Source organism: Carassius auratus, unplaced genomic scaffold (assembly GCF_003368295.1).
Source record: "Carassius auratus strain Wakin unplaced genomic scaffold, ASM336829v1 scaf_tig00040400, whole genome shotgun sequence".
Classification (NCBI taxonomy): domain Eukaryota; kingdom Metazoa; phylum Chordata; class Actinopteri; order Cypriniformes; family Cyprinidae; genus Carassius; species Carassius auratus.
In genome coordinates, this window is record NW_020526589.1 from 1 (window position 1) to 16,354 (window position 16,354).

The 16,354-nt window shown below is 33.3% G+C and overlaps 1 pseudogene; it reads right to left on the reverse strand.

The window, feature by feature from the left end:
* Positions 1 to 1,789: 1,789 nt before the first annotated feature.
* On the reverse strand, positions 1,790 to 12,701 carry LOC113084603 (cytidine monophosphate-N-acetylneuraminic acid hydroxylase-like; annotated as a pseudogene).
* Positions 12,702 to 16,354: the final 3,653 nt, after the last annotated feature.

Below are 16,354 nucleotides of genomic sequence, written 5' to 3' on the forward strand. Positions count from 1 at the left end.
TGCCAGTTACACTGGATCTGACAGTAATGATGCAACACAAGTTTTCACGTTTTTCACGTGATCACATATTGCCTTTGGCTCTTCTTATGGATTGTTTGATATGTATTGAGTTATGCATTTTTGACGTAAATCACAGCAGCGTCCATCTGTAAGGAATGTCACTGTTGAACTTACACAACTATTGTGGGCGTTTAACTCCATCACACGCCTTTTCATTCGTTCTGACGAGGGGTTAAAAACAGGACAGAAAATAGCCCTATTCTTCTAAATGATCATGTTTTTTTTTTAATGTAAATATTCTATATTATATAAAAATAAGTGACCTCAGTGAACTATAAAAAATAAATAAAAAGGCAGTTAGTGGCTCCTCCATCAAGTTTTCTCCAAGAACGATGTGATTAACAGAAAAAGATTAATATCGGAAATTAATTTAGAGGCAAAAAGTAGGTGTCAAATTTGGAGCACACACACTTTCTGATATTGATTCCTTTCTCCAAAAAAGCTGGTTAATAATCAGAACGTAACATCCTCCTGTATCTTTTATCATTTATCATTTCTCTAAACCTAAAACTAAACTCGTTATGACTTAAGATTGCTAGACGTCTACTGTGAGGACTGAAAGAGGAGCTGAAAACCTGACCCAGTCATCCTCGTCTGACCTTCAGGTTTTCAGTTCGATTTTTCAGGTTTCCTGGAAATTAGCAATGTGAGCTTGTTCCCTTTTACTGTAAGATAATGTTTATATCCTTTTAATTATAAGGTTGATCCCATGAGACAATCTTAATTGCACTCGAAACCACCTTAGATAATGTTGATTAAAGAGATGCATCTGAAATTTGAGTAAAAGAATCACAGGGTCTATGTGTTGCTAACATGAAAGTCTTCAACGTAAAAAGTACAACAAAGAACACAGATGTGGTGCACAGCTGAAAAGATGACTGAAAGACTAAACATTTAAACATTTTTAAACAACCCACTCCTGCGTGCACCACTTCAAGAGGAAAAATATTGAGATAAATATATACAGTGATGGCCAAAATGATTAGAATAGTAGTATTTTCACCAGCTGAAAAATGGTTTTAATCAGTTATTTCTATCTTTTGCTATAGTGTGTCAGTACAAATATCAGTTTCCATTAAGTAAGTAATTAAACTAGTAATTGTGACTTTTTTCTCACAATTCTGACTTTGTAATTGCAATTCTAAAAAAGTAAAGTCAGAGATATAAAGTTGCAATTCTCAGTTTTTTTCTCACAATTCTGATTTTCTTTCTTCTCAGGATTGCGAGATATAAACTCTCAATTCAGAGTAGAAAAATCAGAATTGCGAGTTTATATCTCGCAATTTATATCTCACAGTTGCAAGTTTATATCACGCAATACTGATGTAAAAAGTTGCAATGAAGAGACACAAAAACTCAGATAGATAAAATCCAGAAGAACCGTGGAAACATCTCTAAGATGCGTCAAGAAACCTATCACAAAACAAGGCTACAATAAAATACAAATGCATGATGAAATTGTAGACAAAAAAGAAAACAAAACAATACAAACTGAAACAAAACAAGGTTAAACTGAAGTACTAAAATGACTAAAGTATTAAAAAACTGGGGAAAAAAATGAAGCTAAATATAAACATTTAGAAATATTTGCAATAGTGGCAATTCTATCTGAAAATGATTCAGAATCTGCCAATAAAAAAATTAATGATATGAAATGATGATAAATAATGTTAAAGACCGGCTTTATTTAACTATGTATTACTATAGATGTTTAAAGTTAAAAACATTTTGAAGCTTCATTTGCGAGGAATCCTTCAGGATACCATGTGAATAATGATTACATTTCTGGATACTGGTCTTTGAATTGACTATATTTTCACTTGATGCATGACTAATGCACTCTTATGTATTTTTCTGTTTCATCTTGTGATGATGTTGTTCGTGTGTATTTACTTGTGGTGGTAAACATCGGGATCTCGACTCATTCTGTTATTGAAGCCGATGTACAGGTCGTCCCACAGCCGGCCGTTCAGAACCACGTGTCTCATCACATTAACTCGGTTCTTGATCTGAAACGCACACGTTTGATTCATCAGTTTGTATTCAGCTTCAGCATGCGTCTCATACAGCTCAGTCTGTACCTCCTCGTACGCGTGATCTCTCTCCGGACGCACGGCTGGGAAAGAAAGATCCAGAAAGTCCACCAGATAGTCATAACCTCCTTTCAGAGGATTGAAATCATCATCCGTCTCAGTGACCTGATGGGAAAACAGTTTATTGCATGGGTTTTTTTGTGCATTAAGCTGCTTTATGTGTGAAATCCACCAGCAGTTCGTTTATGAAGTATATGATTTACCCGAATCACCAGATTGTAGTCTTTAAATCCTGCCCAGTTATAATAGTACTGGATCCAGCTTTTGTATTTAAAGATTTCAGCTGAAACGGAAGCATTCAGTTCATCCAAATACAAGTCAAAGTCCCAACTGTCCTTAAAGATCTTCGTGCCATTGGGCGGCTCAGTGATGACTCTCCTATGGTCACGATATTAAAACCAGGAAAAAAAATAATGCTGATGGAAAACAGGCAGAAATAATAACAGACTCCGACATAATTCTCACATGCAACAAGCTAATGAACATTTTAATATGAAATGGAAATTAAACAGATGCATGCCTAAATAAAAATACCAAAGAGACTGTATTAAATATGTTTGTAAATATAAATCACATTAATTATTTTTTTTTATAAATATTTTTTTGAAGGATTATTATAGTTCAAACTAGAAGTAAAAATAATAACATTTAAAAAATATGTATTAAATGAAAAAAGTTTTAAACATGAATAATTCTTTCAGTTTGGTTAACTGAAATAAAATAAATATGAAAACACTTATTTTATGTCACAACTTATTTCACAATTAAACATCACACATTTTTTCAGGATTCTTTGATGACCAGAAAATTATTTTAAAAAAAAATAAACAATTGAAAAAACTTAGTAATTATTGATCAAAATAATTATATATATATATATATATATATATATATATATATATTATATATATATATATAATATATATATATATAAATACATTTTAATAGTTAACACAACTATACACAAAGTATTTCAGCTGCCAAGCCAACATTTCTCATTTTCATTTAATGTGACTATAAAAACTAAAGCAAATAAAAAGGAATAAAAACAAAATACACGTTTTAAAATGACAAAAACAAAATACAGAATTACTAAAATAGAATTACTAAAACTTAAGTCAAATTAATATACAAATAATAAATAATAATGATAATAATAATTGTATAGTGTCTCAGTAATATTAAAATAAACCAATGTGGTTTTACACTGCAAATGGCTAATAAAGTGAACTGAACTGAACTGACGTCATGTTAGTGTTTTTGCAAATTGCTTGCTTTTCATGCAAATATTAAAGCTTTATTAATTTCAGTCTAATGCACTCAAGCTACATCAGTGTGCTTAAATGCTGCATCGTATAATAACGTAAAGCCGTGTGAACGCACCTGTTGGATGGGTCATTTAACGCCAGGGCCAAGTCCAGGACTGATCCGGGTACAGGAGTCCAGGTTAAGATATTCGGACAGCTCTTCCTTATCGATTCATTCAGATCTGCTGCACTGTTCTTGCTGTTCGTCTCCTTTATGTACCTGTTAGTCATGTTCAAGTGTTCCTGTCATACATTTCATACTTCAGTGTTATATAGAGTACACTACAGTCGAAAAGATTTGTTTAATGTACTCAAAAACACAGTTAAATTGTGAAATGTCTAGTGTGAATATGTTTTAAACTGTAATTTATTCCCGTGATGAAAAGCTGTATTTTCAGCATCATTACTCCAGTCTTCAGTGTCACATGATCTTCAGAAATCATTCTGCTATATTTCACTTAGAAATGCATCATAGTGCATATAGTTGTTTCATGTTGACTTTATTGATTTTACTTACAATGTGTTCCTGGACACCGTAGTTAATCGTTGACTAGCTGGACGAGTTTCTGTGATAAGGTTGATTGAGGCATGTGTGTTCACCTGTCAGAGGGGATGCGCTTCAGTGAAGTATCCTGCAAAAGGGATGTAGATCTTGGGCTGTAGTGATTTCACCAGCTGTGTCTTATAGTTTAACAGCTTCTTCCTCTCGTTCTTGATGAAATCTGCCTTCCCAGCTTTCTGTTGTCAAAAAAACAAACAAACACGATGTGCATTAGAAAGCATTGTGCTGCTTATGGTCACCTGTTCCTAGGTTGCACCTGTTTAAAGCGGCACGTGTGACTCACCGGTGTATTTACCGCCGTGGAAGGTCATTGGAAAACCGGAGGCACCACCGGCGAAGTCGCTCATCATCACATCAACACCGTGAGGAAGACGTCCATTGTTTGGTCTGGTGCAGTCCACCGTATTCAGGATCATGTGACCTTGGAAGGTTTTTGTTTGAGTTTATCCAGTCTTTTTAGCAGCAGTGTGCATTTCTAATGAGGTTTAGGCACTTAACCGAGTCCATAATTTCATTGTGTCAACGTTATCTCAGTGTAAAGCTACACTACTGTTCAAAAGTTTGGGGAAACTTTATTTTCACATTTATAAAATGTCCAACTTTTATACATTTTAAATTTTTTTACCAGATCATCAACACACGGTTAAAACTTTAAATGTGTTTTTCCGACAACAAAACGGCTTAGAAAACAGTATTGTAACATGTAGTGTAAAAAAAAAGTAAGTATAATATTGTTTAATTCCACTCCATAACTTCAACTCTATTTCTCAGTGTTTCGATTTTTTTGCACCCTTGTATCTCATCCAAATATTTTCAGATCTTAATAAACCATACACCAATGGAAAGCTTATGTATTCAGCTTTCAGGTGATATATAAATCTCAATTTCGAAAAATTGACACTTAAGACTAGTTTTGTGGTCCACGGTCACATATAACTATAATTAAAATATCCTAAAATATTAAAAATATAAGTTAATAAGGGTTTTTTATCAACTTTTATTCATCCAGGATGCATTACATTGATCAAAAGGGACACTAAAGACTTTTAAAATCTTACAAAAGTCTTCTCTTTCTAATGAATGCTGATATTTTTTAACTTTATTCATCAAGGAATCAAATACGTTAGTTTCAACAAAAATATGAAGGAGCACGACTGTTTTCAACATAATTTCAGATAAACTGATGATGACAATAATAATATAATAAATATTTCTTGAGCAGCAAATCAGCATATTATAATGATTTCTGACCGATTATGATGGTGAAGAAATGATGCTGAAAATTCAGGCACATGAATCAATTACCATTTACAAAAAACTGTTATTTAAAATTCTAATAATATTCCACAATTGTACTGTATTTTTAATCAATAAATGCATACTTGCTGAGCAGAAGAGACTTAAAAACTTTACAACAGTTGCACAATTAATTTTTTTGCTTCTGCTAATGCAGCAAAAGGGGTTTTGTTGGCTTTAAAACAGTTCAAACCACATTTCTGACACTGCATATTAAAAGAAAAAAATATTCACACCCTTGAAATAATTGCTGTTACTTGAACTTTGCCTTAAGACTGTTCTTTTGCATGTTAAATTAAATGCCCTGGCACCTTTATATACTCTTATCATATGTTGTAGATAAAGGCAGAATGCAGCCTACTCTCTTTCTGTCTCTTGCTCTGCTCTTACATAGTTTTGTTATTTGCATGTAAAGCTTTTTGCCAAATGTTTGTCTAAATGAGCAGCAAAATACCTTTATACTCCACGATCAAGCAGGTGTCCATCTCAGGATGAACTCCGTCCATCAGAATCATAAATCTCAGGTGTTCATCGACCTTTCGAATAATAGGAAAGCCGAAATCAAGAAAAAGAACACATGAAAAAGAAGAAAAGACAAGAAAAACGTACGTTCTGCCACACGCCGAATGGCACCACATTTATGTTTGTTAAATTCACTCCACTTTTCTCCAGATACCTGCAACAAAAACAAAATTCATAGTTTTTTCAATCAGATTTTTCACGCCGTTTTTGTTTTTAAATCTCCAACTGCCAAAGTCACTTCATAGTTATAATGAGGTGACATCAGCAGTTACAGATTTTTCCCGCCATTTTGATTTTTTCAAATCTGTAACTGCCAAGGTCTCCTCATTATAGTTAATAGTGATAATGCACTGGCAGTTATAGATTTTCCACTCAGTTTTTGTTTTTAAATCTCTTACTGCCAAAGTCACTTCATTATAGTTATAGTGAGGTGAAATCGGCAGTTACAGATTTTTCCCGCCATTTTGATTTTTTCAAATCTGTAACTCCCAAAGCCACCTCCTTATATTTAATTATAAGGTGGCATTGGCAGTTACAGATTTAAAAAAAAAAAGGCGGGAAAAATCTGTAACTGCCAATTTCACCTCACTGTAACTATGATGAAGTGACTTCAGAAAACTATGGAGCTCAACCATCCAACAACACACTGTAAACACACTCTCAACAGGCTGATTTCTTTATTAAAATGTCTATAAATGTTCACTTTCAATTTGTAAATGATATCCCACCAGCCATGTCTTTTATCATTTTAGATTATGTAAGTGTGAGCAGCTCTGATCAGTTGAAGATTATCTTTTACACAAAGTAAGTAACAGAGATACTGGATTCATAACTGTATTCCATACACTGAATCTGTTATACATCTTTTGCTTTTACATTCATCAGTCCTTGCACACTGTGTTTAAAATTTTCATATTTTCATATTTTCATATATTTTTTTTCCGTATTCGCCATCCTTTCCTATCAAAATGCTTGCTATGGATGCGAAAACAGAGAAAATCAAATTTTCCAATTCCAGGCCGTGTATAAACGTGATTGACACAACATGAGGTTGTATTTATTTTTTAATGTAGGAAAATTGTACATTTATATTTATAAGTTTGAGCACTGAGTAATATTAAATAACTACATTTACTTACTATATGGTTAGGTTTGGGATTAGGGTTTATTGCATGTAATTATGCATAATTTATTGTTATTATAATAGTAATGTAACGTGTAATAAGAAGACCTTAAAATAAAGTGTTGTCTTTGTTTTGTGTGGATTCTGAGTTGATTGTGCATACTACCTGCTTTTAAATGACCAGAATAATAATAGTTAGAAGTGTGATAGCCATAACAACAGTTCAATTTAGTTTAACTTCAATATTCCTTCGTTTATTTTAATGTTGCAAACTCTCCTCTAGACTTCAGTCTCACCAAAACACCGGCCGTGAAGTGTCTCCAACATAAATGGGAATATCTGGACGCTTCTTGGAAAGAAGTTGCAAAGTTGGGTAGCTAATAGAAAAAAAAGTGCATTTAAAATGTATGGTTTTGTGGCGTCATACAATTCAACACAACTGAATACAATAGAGTGGATCAGACTCTAACCTCAGGTGATCTGAATGCATGTGGCTGATGTATATGAGATCGACCTGACTGAGTCTGTCCATGGCATCAGACGGAGGTTCGTGAAGGAGCCACCATCCTCTCGCAAACGCTGGTCCTGTGAGCCACGGGTCGAACATCATCCGCTTGTTCCCTGCTTTCAGCTCCATACATGCGTGTGTGATGTACGTCAGCTGCAATACACAGCATTCTTTGATGAGCAGGATGTTCAAAACAGCATTTATTCATTTATTAGCATGTCACTCTTAACAATTGAATGCATCATAAAATCATTAAAGTCTTATGCATCATTGTGCATCAGCGACCAGTGTTTACTGTGATTACTGTGGAAATGTAATAGGTTACAGATTACAAGTGACCCTATCAAAATATAATAAGTTGTGTATCTATTTCAATTACTTTATTAAAGAAATGTAACTGATTAATAACTATCTGATTACTTTATAACTAGTATTCAACTCTGATTACAGTCACTTTCGAAATCCTTCCTCACTTGAATTAAGATTACAATCATTTGATTTTAAAGCACAGCCACCATAAAATCAGACTTAACTTTGAGATCATTCTGAGGTTAAATACAGATTTAAAACCAAATAATTTAGTAGCTGTGATAATCTTTTTTAAATCAAATCTTTGTGTAGCTATGACAGGACACACTGGCAATGCTTTGGGTAAAACTGTTAATCTTTAAAAATAAAGCATATTCTCAAGCCCAAATAGGAATAAAGCAGTTGTCAAATAAGCATTTGTCCTATTACTAAACTCCTGAAACATTGGTGTCTCATATTTTAGAGCAGTCACTGCAATTTATGAAAGAAATCAATTAAATCTGTATGTGGGTATGGGTGAAATTTTAGTTTTTTAGATATAACCTCCTTAACATTATCATAAGTACCTATAATTTTTTTACACTTTTTTTCAGTAACTCTAACCAGTTATAATTACACTTATTTGATAATCAAATTATGTTATTTAGTTGGTACTGGTTACTTCACAACATTGTCATGTTCCAATATTTCAGGTACTGTATGTTCCAGGTTATATTTACATTTCTGCATTTACAGACGCTTTGATCCACTTACAGTGCATTCAGCCTAAACCTTTTTCCCCTAACATGTGTTTCCTGGGAATCAAACCCACAACCTTTTGCGCTGTTAACACAGTGCTCTACCACATGGTTGTAAATCTAACTTTAAACAGCTGCTGTCAAATTTTATTTATTTATTCTTTGGTACAAGGTGCAATGTATTTACACAGGTGTGGATGTGAGAAGAGGAGTATAAAGTAATCATCCAATGATGGCGTGCATTGCTTCAAGTTTTTTTCCTAGCAGTTTGTTCACATCAGAGACTTGATGAGACATAAGATATGTCATTGTTATTTACCGTAATCTCTCCGGCATGCAACTCTTGTGCTTCTCTGGGGTCTGCGGTCCAGGGGTCTGGAGGATTCAACTCCACCAGCTCTAAACTACCGTCAGTATCTGACAGCACTGCCTCTACACACACAAACACAGGAAGACAATCCCACAGCATTCACTTCCAACAACTACGTTCTATTAATATCCATCTTTAATATGAATACATAATTTTTATGTCAGCTGCAATTAAAATGACAATGAGTGTTGCCACAGAAGAGCCATTTTTGCTTCCCCAAAGAACCTTTCAGTGAACGCGTCTTAATTGATTTTCTTAATTTCATAGCGCAAAGAACATTGAGTTTCCATTCCAAAATTTCCAAGGTTCTTTATAGAGCCATCGATGCCAAAAAAGTACCTACTGTATTTCCAAGAGAGTATGAAATTGCTTTCAGTGCACTCTTTTTAAATAAACAATGCCAAGATATGATTCAATATGGTGTTCATTGTGTGTAATACAGTAAATAATCATACTTAAACTTATTATGATGTATTATAATTGTTGTTATGTTGATATAACATATTATAAGGTTTTTTATAATGCATTTTGCATTCATTAATGCCTTAAGAATACCCTTATAATGAATTATAATTACGGGCTTCATAGAAAGTGTTACCATATTATTTATATCAGCTGCAATTAAAACGACATCAAATGTCATTAAAATAAATGATTAAGAGTTTTTATTTTTCAGTGTTGCTTTAGAAGAGCCATTTTTGCTTCGCTGAAGAACCTTTCAGTGAACGTGTCTTCACAAAGAACATTTTAGCATTCTAAAGAATCACAAAAACCAAACTTGCAATACTTGGAATGCAATGATTTTTATAACCATCAATGCCAAAAAAAGTACCTACAGTATTTTTTCAAGAGAATCTGAAATTGGTTTCAATGCACTTTTAAATAAGAGTGATATTATTACCGAGTTCGTCTTGCATGAAGCTGTCTGGAGGGTTGATGTACTCCATTGTGGCCACGTTCAGTTTCCAGTAGTGTTTGGTGCAGCGCACTGTTCTGTTACACAGACACACAAGTGCACTTTTTTACTGATTCAAAATAAATATTTCTATTTAAAAAAAATTATAATAATTTTTTGTTTGTTCTTTATTTAATCAAAAATAAAGTTAAAACATTAATATTGTTACATGTTTTTGTAATTCAAAATAGCTGTTTTCCTAATATACATTAAAATGTAATTTATTCCTTTGACAAAATTTTCAGCATCATTACTCCAGTCTTCAGTGTCACATGATTCTTCAGAAATTAGTCAAATGTGTTGATTTGCTGCTCATGAAACACTTCTGATCATTATCATTGTTTAACCCTTTGACTGTCACTCTGTCCTGAATAATGGGACGCCTACATTTACTTCACTATATTACAATTAAATCTAATCTAATCTTGACAAGCTATATATCGTTAAAACTCCCAAATGTTTATTTTACCAATGTTTTTTGTTAAAAATTATTTAGGAAAGGTAATAGATGAATTTATGACAAGAGTGCACCCTCAAAAATCTACACTATCACAGGAGTTTTGACCTTATTTTAAAAAAAAAGACTTCGTCGTTGCCTTTTTCTCTATCACATTTTAGAAATCATCAAAAATTATATATCATTTGAAAACATAAAAAATCTCAAAATTCATCCTAACCATTCATTTTACAATCAGACATTGCATTACCACGTAAATGGTAAATCAATATCATGTTACAAAATGTTTTCATTCATGAATTCTAAAAATGTAAGTTTGAATCGTGCACTATAAAGTCGATGTTCAAAAATGTGAGTGACAGTTAAGGGTTAATACACTCGTGCTGCTACATTGTTTTTGTGGAAACTGTGATACATTGGTTTTCAGGAGTCTTTGATGGAATTTCTTTGAAGTAGAAATCTTTTGTAGCATGCCTAAATAACAGGGTTCTGTCAATTAAGGTTTATTCTTGGTTTTGTGACAGATCCCATGTATTGTCTCGTCTTTTTGTGATCGTAAGGTTTTGAGCGTGCACTCTCCAGTTTACATGTTGCAGGTTCGGAGTGTGTTTTGTCTTTGCTATGAGCAAACATTCCCTCACCTTGCTAAGCCATTATTTGTTCATTTTCTCCACTTTGCTTCCCTATTTGTTCTACCTTTGTTCTCAGTCCTGACTTGGATCATTGTGAAGTTCCCTTTGTGTGTTGCCTGAGGACATTGCATGTTCCTTCAGAACCGCTGCCAGCTGTGTTTTCCCACGAAGCGGTTGTTTTTGTTTGTTTTATGTCTTCTTTTATAAATTAATAAAGCCTTGCATTTAAGTCCTAGTGTATGCCTTACCATTAAACCTGACACACTTTTGATTCATTTCAATGCATCCTTGAAATGATACCATGAAAATATGAAGCAGCACAACTATTTTCAACACTGATAATAATCAGAAATGTTTCTTGAACAGCTATTCAGCAGATTAGAATGATTTCTGAAGGATCATATGACACTTAAGACTGGAGTAAGAAAGATTTACTAAAGTTTAATACACTTCCTTTAAAAACATCTATGGAAAAGTGGTGGACAAAATTGTTAGAACACCTGACAGATCAGAAAATATTGAAACATGATTTCATTTTAAAATGTTCATGAAACGTGCAGATGTTTGCTCTGAGCACAACAAATATCAGATTAAATGAGTCGTACTGTTTTTATTCATTTATAACTTTAATATTTGCTATGTCCAGCTTTTGCAGCAATTATAGCAGCACGTTTCCCTGGCATAGTGTCAGTATATTTCCTGAGAATTTACTAATTTTATCCCATGACTTCTGCTACTCAAGACAAAGGATTTCCTTTGAATATACAGTATCTGTGCAGTTTATTTTCCAACTTGCCCTAAATTTGCTCAATGCAGTTCAGGTCCGGACTTTCGGGGTGCCAGTGCATAATTTTCAATGTTCAGCAGATCATTCATTTTATAGGTTTTGTAATGGCCAATTTAATAAAAAACAACTGAAACCTCTTTAAAATGCTCTTACAATTTTGGCCACCACTGTGTATCTTTAGTTTCAATTTTTGCATGCATTTATTTGGCTTTTTTATTAATAGTATCATCTTGTTCTCTTTTTATTTTTCCCCTGTAATGTTAGCTTGGATTCACCGACCTGTCGTCCATGTCTTCTATGTCTTTAATGAAGAGTCCTCCCTGGTGTTTGCACTGGTTCACACAAGCTCGTATTTTGTCTTTGCCTTTGTAAATGATGTAACATTTGCCATCCTCTTGGTTTTTCTTAAAATTAATTCCATCTTTTAGTGCCCGGACGTCTTCAGCCTCCAGTCGCAGGACGGTCTTTGAGACCTGAGATGTCATCGTGCTTCAGATCTAGAGATGAATGAGTCTTCAGTTCATCTTCAGTGCGCTCAGATCTTATAAAGTTATGTTTCCTATCTGCAATCTTAATTTTACACTATTGTAATGCATTGTTGATAGACAAATGACTGGTTTAAAACTGATAGACATATGCATGTGACTGGTTTAAAACTATGTTCTTTATTCAAGAATTTATCAATCTATATAAAACGGATACTTTTATACCAAAACAAACATATGCAAAACCAAGTAACTGTGTTGTTCTATTTGTACTTGAAATATAATATTTTTTTCTTCTGTCAAACAATCGAATTATGAACACTTTTCAATCTCATGTAATTTTTATAATTTCACAGTTTGTTAAAAAGAGTTATATAGATTTTCAACATTACCTTTTATTGCTGTGGGCTGGTTTCTGGATTAAATGTGAGCAGGAAGAGACTGGTGTGAGTTTAGAAAGTGTGTGTGAGCTCAGCTGAAAGTGAAGGTCTGTTCTCGTTATCAAACTCTTTCAGTTGAACTGACAGGGCGTAGCTATCACTTCACCCTGAAAAAAAACCTCCTTATTTTAAACACATTTTAGTTCAACTTAGTCTTGTGTGTTTGTTTGTTTGTTTGTTATAACTACTCAAGTGTATTAAGTACAAATAATAATAATAATACTGCCTTAGTTATGTCATTAAATGTTCTGCTCTTTATAGATTCTAATATACGGTACTCAGATCTGTGTTTTTAAATATGGAAAAAGTTAATTTTTCTATAATACAAAAATCATAGTTATGAAATTACATTTTATGATTTCCATATCAGCTTCAGATTTAATAAAGCACCATGCAAGTAATTACCAAGCACCTTGTTAATGATGCACAAAATTTTAACTTAACAAAAATTCTTTTGAATGTCAAATATACGGAAGAGCACTTGGAATTGCTGGATGTAAACTTAGAATTCTGAGGAAAAAATTGGGGCATTTCGAAGAGTAAACATTCAATTCTGTATCGTCTACAAACAACTTCTGTTTTATGTTTTTAAATTAAACTCGATGACAGCTGCAACGCAAATTTTAAACAAAAAAAATACATCCTTTGTTAGCTTGAGAAAGCCTAGTCTGAAAAATGTGAAGTACTTGTAAACGCTTGATGTTTGAAACTAAAAATGAACTGTGGCCTTTAGGATAATTAAGGTGAAAAACAAATAAAGGTGGAAAATGAAAAAAACATTCTCCTTCAGTTCAGATAAGGATAAGACAAAGTCTAGAGTCCATCTGCTCAATCATGTGAAAAATACTTAATGTGCTTGGTAATGGTAGTGATAGCGGCATCTTCTGCTTCTGATAAGGAGAGATGTGAGCTTTATTATGGGCTTGACCTTCAAATAATGTAGAATGGATGTAGAAACGTGACATTGCAGGAAAAGCCAGTGTTCTTGGGTTATTTGGCTTCCATTACATGTCTTCTTTCAGACTAGTGTAGATCGTGTAAATGTTTATTCAAGTACACATTATCTATTTTTCTGTATATTTCAGTTACATATCTTTAAAGGACATTTACGTAAGCAGCACTGACAGGATTTTTTTTTTACTCACTTTTTTTTACTTACTTCAAAGGCAATTTTCATTAGTTAAGTAACAAGCTGAGTTGATCAATAACCAATTAGATTTTCCAGTAACACAGGTGAGTTTTGCTGAATTGCATTTTCAAGAAGAACCAATAAAGGTTTCCTGATGATTTATGACATATTTTTTCATATAAAATTTTTCATTATATAAAAATATATATTCTATCTTTGTAATTGTAATGTTAACCATTAACATTACCGCAAGAACCTTTCTTCATTATAGCTATGGCAGAACATTAGCCAAAGTTCTAAAAGGAGCTAATGTGTGAGATAATGTCATTAGAAGAAGGAAATGTTTCTGCAAACACTAATTTGAGGGAAGGAAGTCCACAAAGGAATTTAATTTGAGCACAGGGGGAAAAAAGAATAAAGAATTGAAGGAAGCAAAACAACTGAAGGGAACACAAATAGAAAAAACATATGCAAACTTAGAAAACATTTTCATCAATTTGACAGATGCTGCAAATTGTCACGGTTTACGCTGCCTGAAGGAATACGGAGTCGAGGATAAACGGAATAAGGCTTTTAATATATACCATTCATGAAGCACAGCGATAGACACACGTAAGTCAGTGATTTAGTCACAAGTGAGGAGACCCGACAAAACAGAACTGAAAAGACAAGGCTTATGTACAAAAGGATAATTGGGGAAACACAGGTGGATGGCATAACTAAATTAACAGGGACATGGAACACATGAGGAATAGAATAGACACACCTGGGAACTAATCAAACCAAACACGGAAAGACAGAAACTGGGTCACGGGCAAAAACACACTAAATGAGTCCAGGTGTGACACAAATAAAATTCTTTATTTGGTTATGTTGTGTGGGTATTTGCAGTGTGTTTCTTTATTTGGTTGTGTTGTGGGTATTTTGTCAAATTGATGAAAATATTTTCTTGATTTGCTGGTGCTTTTTCTATTTGCATGTGTTTTCTGAAGTGGCAGTGCGTTGAGCTCTCTCAGCCACCGTACTACTGTGGCCAAATAAAACTACAAACCAGTTTGGATAAGAGATTTATCACAGGACTGACAATAAAAAAGATACTGACATGACTATTATAATTATTACACTTTTTAATTAACATGGACATCACAGTTGACATACACTTGACAAACCATATGCACTTGCTTAAGTGTTTTGACACACATGATAATTTTCAACTTTAGTCCATGTGAGGCTTTTCATAGAGCAAAAAAAAAACACTGTAACAATGATAATAATAATTAATAATAGTAACAATGTTAAGAAACAATGTTCTTAAAAAAAAAGAAAAACAAAGAAGAGATGATCCATTCTGAATTATTTACATATATAAGCTGTATAGCAAAGACAACAGAATCAGACAATATTGCAACATTAATTGGGTATGAGAAGGACTATTCATGTGAGCACCGTTGTTTGGTTTTTAACCGTTGTTTAAGTCCTCTGTTAAACGCATTACCATTGGTCTCTAGTTTAAATTAGTAGATAAAGCATTCCTGAGTGTTTGCCCCTTTCCACAAAAAGCAGATTGATACGAGAGTGGTGAAACATGATTCTTTAGACATTTAGAAACCAATTTGAGATCATTAAAATCAACAAAACTGTCGAAGATAAGAAGAATTAAGAATCTTTCTTAAAAGATTCAAGTCTCTCTAAATAAATTAAAGCCTATAATTTTAATATACAAACAGGCAATAAAAATTATGGACCAGAAACCAAAGAGATGGCATCATTGTGATGTTGCCATCTCTTTGGTTTCTGCTCCATAACTTTTATTGCCTGTTTGTATATTGAAATAATAGGCTTTAATTTATTTAGAGAGGCTTGTGACCATGATGTAACACAATATGATTAATGTGAAAATATCATTGCATGCATGTATAGTTTTTCTAATAACACAGAAAAATTGGTTTGACCTTTTTCTTACAGATGTACTCAATGTGAAAAATGAAAACTTTTTTTTATAACATTAAGAGTTAATTACTTTTTTTTTTTTTTTTATGAGACAACTCGAGCCATTTAAAAATGTTCAGGTGCTCATCTGCCAGGCTGGGTGTTGTAGTGGACACATGGACAACAGTGTTATCAGCATTCATCTGGCAGCCAACACAAGGACAGCAATTTGGTAAGTAATTTATGCACATTGTAAGAAACAGAGGACCAAGTACAGAACCTTGAGGTACTCCATATGTTGTTTGTCTGTAGAGGTGACTTTATTTTATTAATTTATTTAGAAACATGGCACTAAGCCATCCTCTTTCAATGTGAGACTTCCTGTTCCTTTAGATGCCACCTTTTCCAATAACTAGAGGCAAACAGAGTTGGTTAAAAAATGGTTAAAGCTAGAAGGTATACAGCAAAAAACTAGGCATGCGCACATTCATACAACGTACATTTTCTCACACTTTACAATTACTGTTTTTGAACTATTGTAAGGGGTAGGTTTAGGGTTGGGGTAGATGTAGACATAAATAAAACACAATCTAGTAGGTAGAAATTTACATTTATTGTTAGATTCCGTTTTTTGCTTCATACCTTCTAGCCAC